Source organism: Cavia porcellus, unplaced genomic scaffold (genome assembly GCF_034190915.1).
Source record: "Cavia porcellus strain 051 isolate PalLab524CR breed Dunkin Hartley unplaced genomic scaffold, mCavPor4.1 scaffold_26, whole genome shotgun sequence".
NCBI lineage: Eukaryota > Metazoa > Chordata > Mammalia > Rodentia > Caviidae > Cavia > Cavia porcellus.
The window spans coordinates 40,011,875-40,019,620 of NW_026947509.1; the positions used below are offsets into that span (position 1 = coordinate 40,011,875).

The 7,746-nt window shown below is 36.1% G+C and overlaps 1 pseudogene; it reads left to right on the plus strand.

Annotated features, from left to right (window-relative positions):
• The first annotated feature begins 6,106 nt into the window (after positions 1-6,106).
• On the plus strand, positions 6,107-6,987 carry LOC106028660 (olfactory receptor 4P4-like; annotated as a pseudogene).
• The last annotated feature ends 759 nt before the right edge of the window (positions 6,988-7,746 follow it).

The following is a 7,746-nucleotide window of genomic DNA, read 5'->3' on the forward strand; positions in this document are numbered from 1 at the left end:
AAGATAGATAACCACATTACTGAGTTTTGTTGGATCATTGAACAGAAATGTTTGCAGTCTCACTGTTTGAATGTCCACTTTATATGCTTTAATTTTGTAACTTGAACCACTATTTCTAAGATGACAATATGTAATCTATTAACTAGTGATTTCCTACTGTGTATTTTTTCTGAAATTCTGTATAACTTGTGCCCTTTTTCTGTTTTTTTTTTCTTATTCTCCTTAAATAAAATTTTTTAAAAAGAAAAAAATCATAATTCTTAGTCGTGTTTCTTTCGTTCTCCCAAGAGATTACATATCACAATCTCATGCACATCTCATTTTCCCATACATGCTGTACTTCACTTTAATTAATGTTGAAATTCAATTTTAGAAAAGTTGAACTACCCTGCATCAACCAGCTTTATGAATGAAGAAATTTACAACAGTTTGACTTATGTTCTCTAAACTTTATCACAAAGTATAATCAAAAGTGAAATATGTGACACCATTGTTAATAATATGTATATGAAATAATCATTGGGAGTAAGCTATACAGATTGACCATATCCTTGCTGGATGATTATTATCCCCTGCTTAGCTGGAAAGGCTGAATAGCTTTGAAATCAGCTATGATATAAAGTTTAAATCAAAGATTGAAATACATACACGTAGCCAAGTTTCAATTTATGCATTTCAATTGATGGCAAATTTATAGATTCATGGACACTTAGATGACTGCTATTCTTTGTACGTCATCAAAAGTTTGATGGTACATAGTGCTTGCATAAAACATTGCTGTTTATTGGCTTTTAGTATTTTGTTTTAAATTTTTCTTCATTGATCTAATAACACACACTTCTTTTACTCCTCATGCAAAATGACATACAAGTTTCAAAATTACCCCCTACATTTCCTACTTTCAGTTCCTATCACTTAAAATTGTTCATAATACTACACTAATAAAATTTCCAGGACTGAGGGGGCTTACCACCATCAGTAAGCAATGTAAATGGTTACATGGCTGTAATTCAAAGTCGGCAATTGTGTAAAGGTGTCAAACAGAACAGTGATATAGCTTACATTCATCCTTAGAACCATGGGTGTGTATTGGACAGAGACCTCACAGTGTGTCATCTGTAATGACATGAGAATTCCTGTGGTGTCTCCTCCAGCTCTGCATCTAAAATGTCTCCCAATGTCTATGGCATGTGACTGAGGAAGAATTAGAGCATATACTTCTTAAACTCGGTAAATTTTATGTGCATCTATGTAAAGGAATCTAAAATATCATTTTTGTAAATGAAGGATCATTAGTAATCATAATTGTGCCCATACATTTTAATAAATTATAAAAGCTTACTGAATTTTGTGGTGTTCCCATTGCCCATACACAGCTTTTTATTTATAGAAGGTAAAATTAAACAACCAAACAGAACATAAGAAAGCAATGTAAGAGACATAAATTACAAAGCAAGACAACCACAGATCTTCACTATCTATCATATTGTCTCTTGTTTTCTTCCAAATAGTTGTCCATGTCTTCGCATACAGAGAATTCATACAAAACAACACAGTATAAAACTGATCCAAACATAGTATAAAACTGATGATGAAGGCATTTTAGGTCTTTAAGACCAGACAATTGGGGAGTCATCAATGGCTGTCTTAGTGTCTCTCATTCTCTTCAAAATACCTGTCCATACTTTCACTTATGTTGAAATTAAACAAAACAAAACAGACTAAAATCACTTTGAACAAAGAATAATAGTATTGCTGGATTTCACATTATGATGCTACAGAATCAGCGCCGGGTATTGTACCATCTCTTTTTCTTCAAAGCAGTTGTTCATTTCATCATGTGTTATATAATCAGTTGTCATAGGCTATTTATAAGTTCTATGCATGCATGAGTCTCTACATGTATATCTATCCTTTCTTCGTTAGAAGGAAAACAAAACAAAGCAAGACAAAACAAAACAAATTCCTAGAAAAACATGAACTGAAAAAGTCATATAAAACTGCAACACAAGGTGATCTACAGCGGTTACTATGATGTCTCTTGTTATATTGTAATAATCAAATCATCCTAGTGAATCTTGTCATTTTCAGTGTAGTTGCCTATACTCTCAGACTTGACACTATCAATCACAACAGATTCAAATAAAATAAGTCAATATAAAACAGCAATCTAAAAACCAGACTCAAATAAGATCAGTCATAATAAGACAGTGTAAGTTATACTGGGCTTCAAATTAAGTTAATAAGAAATTAAGGATGATTACCATACTATATCTTGCTATTTTGGGGATAGCTGTCTGTGCTCTCAAATCTAGTACAAGTAGACAGACTGGAACAGAATATAACCAACTAAACAGAGTGAAGATATCTCTTTATGTCCGCTGATGCCATGTCTGGTATTGCAGACATGGAGAACAAAGTGGGGTTAAATCATCGTACACTGTTAACAGTGTCATCTGCCTTCCTTTTTTAGACTATTCCTCCCCTTTCCCTCCCACAGGAAGCACTGCACATTTTGGGTCCCACCAACTCCCTCAGTTTTTAGATGGGGGGGGCAACCTGCTACTTACCCAACTGGTTCTGATCCTTCTCACTGCTGGATTTGATCTCAAGTTGTACTCCTTAACCTACAAAAGCCTCAAGGTTTTCCTTTGTTATAGCTGAGTAGTTCTCTACTGCACAAAAGTATCATGTCTTTGCAACCCACCTGCAGGTGCTGGTTGAGTTGCCCCTATTTCTCTCTGGTTCCCAGTCACCTAGAGCATTGTTTTCTTGTATTTGACCTTAGATCCATGAACCCTCTTTCAGGTCAGTTGTATTTCCTGTGCAGAGCATCTCAATGGACTTTACCTCCTGATCTACTCTGCCCGTGTTTCTTTTTGTTAGTGTGTCAAGACCATCTATGTTAGAGATTATAGCCAACCTTCTCTGCCTCATTTCTGTTACGCTACTTTTCTGCCATTGGTTGTTTACTTTTCTCCTTCATTCCACTGTCTGCCCCACTCATTGAGGCCTCTCTGCCACTGTTTCTGAAACTGCAGTATTTTTCTCTCTCTCTAGAATGTCCTTCAGTATTTCTTGAAGGGTTATATTGGTGGTCATGAATTCGCCCAGTTCCTCTTTGTCATGGAAGCATCTTGTTTCTCCATTAATTTTGAGAGACAGTTTTTCAGGGTACATCAATCTGGGTTGGAAGTTATTTTCTTTCAGGGCTTGGAATATTTTGCTCCAAGCTTTTCTTGATTTGATGGTTTGTGTTGAGAAGTCTGCTGTGAATTTTATGGGTTTTCCTTTATAGGTGATCTACTTCTTTTCTCTGACAGCTTTTAATATTCTGTTCTTGTGATGAACTTCTAGGATCTTGATTATGATATCTCTAGGTGTAGCTCTATTTTGGTTGTAGGTGGCTTGAGTTCTGTATGCCTCATACATCTGAATATCATTTCCTTTTCCTATGCTTGGGAAGATTTCCTTGATTATTTCTGTGAATAGTCTTTGTATTTTCTTTGTATTTAACCCTGCTTCTTCACTCACATTTTTAATTAAGTTTTAGATTCTCTTATCATCTTCTAACCTTTGTATTGTTACTGCCTGTTCCCTTGTTATTTTTAAGAGATCTTTCCTTTCATGATCAGACATTGCAAATCTATCTTCAAGTTTTGTTAATCTATCTCTAGTTTCTTTGAGGCAATTTTTCCAGCTTTTGATGGAGTTTTTAATTTCCTGGTAATCTCTTTGAATCTGTTTCAGGTATTCCAGGGTTTCTTTATATTTTTCATCAAATGTTTCTCTCCTTTTTTTGTTCCACCATCCTTCCATCTGTGTCTTCTTGAAAGGTGTTTAGCATTTCTTTTATTAATCTTCTTATATCTTGCCTTACTTGAATTAATATTTGAGTTTTGAGCTCATCTATGAGGTCATGAAGATATCTCTTTATGTCCACTGATGCCATGTCTGATATTGCATATTTGCTGCCCCCAATCTCTTGTATTTACCTCTCCTGGATCAATATTTACAGGGTTAGGGGCTGGGGGCTTTTTAAAATTTTTTCTCCTGTCATGTTTTTGGTTTCTTCCATACAGGTGTATAGTGGAGATCCCAGCCCCTTTGCTTGTTGGCTATGGTTCTTCTGAAGTACATTGGCTAGGGAATTAAGACCTCTCCAGTTTTTTGCTGGTCATTGAGGTGCAAGCAGAGGTGACATATGCTGGCCCCTCCCCTACAAGCCACTAAAGCGCATTCACCACATAAGTGTGTTCCATGCATATGAAATTGGTTTGGAGCAACTCACTGGGTCCTGGCCAGGGGCATGACCCATGCCAAGCAGATTCCCACCAATCTGCTCTGGGCAGGGAGCAGCCAACTGAGCAGCCACTGCCATTTTTAGTTCAGGCCCGTCCTGCCTGATTCCAATATGTCGTCCACTTGGTCACCCCTTTCCCGTGGAAAGGTCTTATTCTGAGCACTCACCACGGGTTAGTGCAGGTTTCCACACCAACTTTGTTCTCTGTTGGGTTCACCGACCCTGACCTCAGCACAACCGCAGATCCTGCAGAGAGCACACCACAGTCCCAAGTTTGGGCAGCTCCAGCAAGAGCATTGTGGCCATGAATCTGAGCTGCTTCAATGGTAGCTCCATGACCACATGTTTGACCAGCTCTTCTCCCTTTAGTTTCTTCGTGGGTCTCGAGGATCCATCTCCCTCTGCTTGGTCCTCTCCAAGATGTTTTATTCCTGTATCTGAATTGTTTCTCTCAGGGAAGCTCTGTATTTTGCTGCTTACTGAACAACCATCTTTAGCTCTGCCATATACATTTTTAAAGATAAGTCATACTGTCTTCATACTATAGTGGCCAGAAAGTTTGAGGATGATATTGACAAAAACTAATCAAGCTGAGGTTACCCCCTCTTGGAAAAAAGGTCATCTTACTGCTGTATGCATATTGTTGCAGCAGAAGTTTTATGGTATTAATAAATGGGATCTATGGGGCCATAGATGGCTGCCACAAAAAAATCTGGGAGTAAATTTGAAATGTTGTCTGAATGCTGTTTAATTTCTCACCAATGAGGAGAGCAGTAGCATCTGTAGTGCACTCTTGTCTTTGTGTGAATTCTGCCCTGATCTTATAAATAATTATTGATGCAAAATCATTAATAAACAACAGATAAATGCCAAATGATCCCTGATCACAGTTTGCAGTTACACTGCGTAACATCTTTGATTCACTTTTGATACTCCTGTTGTATTTTAGCCGAACATATTAATTGTGCAGATTTTAAATTACCTGTCCATTTCAGTTACTTTTTATGTATCTATGCTATTAATACTATTGATTCTAGAGTTTGTCTGAAGGTATCTTTTCCACACTAAAATTTAAATAAGAAATATATAGATTTTCTAGTTATTTTTCAAGATGTATTGTCAGAAAACCTCAGCATTTTGTTCTACCCTCATTTTTCTTTTTGCCTTCTAATGTAATCATCAAAATTATGTTCTTCAGTTTAACATGTAGGGCCCAAAATAGGGTCTTTACCCTTGTGTTTTCAGGTAGATTATCCACCAAACACACTGCTAAAAAACAAGAAAATTAAAATTTATAAATATGTCCCCTGACTATACATCTGCAAGCAGTTCAGGGAGCTACTTTCGTCACTCCCTGAAAGGCACCATCACCTAAACTGAAAACTCCATGGAAAACGAATAACATTAAAAGTACAAATTAGATGAATGCCCTGCATTACATTAAGAATTTTTCTTGTATCTCAGTGTTAAATATTAATATTAGAATTTCTTTTATTTTGAAATGTCAATTTTCTGTCTTATTTTCACAATTTAATGTTTTATATTCTCAGTATTACCAATAGATAGACAGTTTGGAAAATTTTTCAAGCACAGCTGGTAGAGAAATTGGAACAAAAACAAATATTACTATTTCGTTTATTTATCAGTTTCTGTGATTGGTTTGAGTAGCTTCTGTGACTTTTTGGTCATCTTGATATGATTGTGATCCTATTACAAATGCTTTGATCTAAGTTCATTACTCCTCAGATAATTATTTGTGCATTCTATACCCCATATGGAAAGTCAGACAAACATATCAGAGTCATGGGTCTTTCTTCTGATTGGGACATACAAATATTTTACTTTGTCTTCTTTTTATTTTGCTACGTGCCCATCTTGGTGAGAAACCTTCTGATCCTCATCTCTGTCTGCTGCAGTTCCCTTTTTAATGAACCATTGTACTATTTTCTCAGTCACTTTGCTTCTAGGGACATCTTCTATAACTCCTGTGTGACACCCACATTGATTGGTGATCTCCTACTACAAAGAAAGGTCATCTCCTGTAAGACCTGTGTGAAACAGATCTTGGCCGTGCATTTCTTTGGAATGATCGAAATCTTCATCCTTACAGTTGTGGCCTTTGATAGTTATACTGCCTCTGCAAACCTCTGCATTATGTGATCATCATGAGCAGAGCTAGGTGCCACATCCTTATTGTGGCTGCCTGGGCTGGCGGGGCTGCCCATTCCTCTTCCCTGGCTGCCCTTCTGTGGTCCCAATGAAATTGACAACTACTATTGTAATATTTTTCCTTTGCTGAAAGTTGCATGTACTGATACCTGCATCATGGGTGTGCTCATGGTTGCCATCTAATGAATGGCTGCCTTAGTAACCTTTGTCCTCTTGTTTGGGTCTTATGTCATCATACTGTCCACATGAAGATACCACTCAGCTGAGGGAAGACGCAAAGCCCCATCTACCTGCAAGTCTCACATCACTGTTGTTATCTTGCTGTTTGGACCTTCCATCTTTGCTTACCTAATACCCTTCCCACTTACCCTGAAGACAACATATTCACTCTCTTTTACAACATTACTGCACCTGTGTTCAATCCCTTAATCTATACCCTGAGAAATTCAGAGATGAAAAAGGCTTTGAGAAGAGTTTGGTGTCAAAAGATATTTTCAGGAGATAAACATAATTGATTTGTTGTACTTATGCTAAACAATATTATGTAGCAGCTCAATCTTATTTGACATCATCAAGGAACAATATTTTTTTAATTTTTTAATTCTAATTTTAATTTTATTAGGATGTGTTTTCAGCATATGATATTTGCATTTATCTTGGGAAGTATGTACATGCTCATCTGTTTCTTTTTTAAGTCCACTTTCCACACACCTCTCTCTCCTTGTTTCTAATCTGCTTTCCCCATTTTTATTCTTCTCATTATGCACCTCAGCTCATGTTAATGGCTACTGTGCTTATGTTCGTTGTGGGTCATCAGTACTTATAGATGGCTTATTGTATTCAAATCATCGAATGCAAGTCATTCTTTTATAAATGTCAAAGTCAGGAATTGAAAGATCATTAATAAAATGAAAATTTCATTAGTAAAGTTGAAAATGAGTAGAAAAGCACATCTATACTAAAAAGATGATAGGCTAAGATTGACATCTTTGTTAAATAGAATAATCAATTATGATGATGATGCAGAATTTTAATACTTCTTTTCTTTGAAATTTACATAACAAATGAATCAATTTTTAGCATTCTTTAGAAACAGTACAAACAAGTCATTTAACAAGCTCAAAACTGATTTATTTTATTATTGAGATTTATTTTCTTTGTTATATCAGATATTCAGCTAAAATTATGGCACTTCTAAAATTAGCTAGATAATGACAATGTTCACATGGATAATTTTGCTTAAAATGTGAACAAAAGAAGGTGATCATGCATGT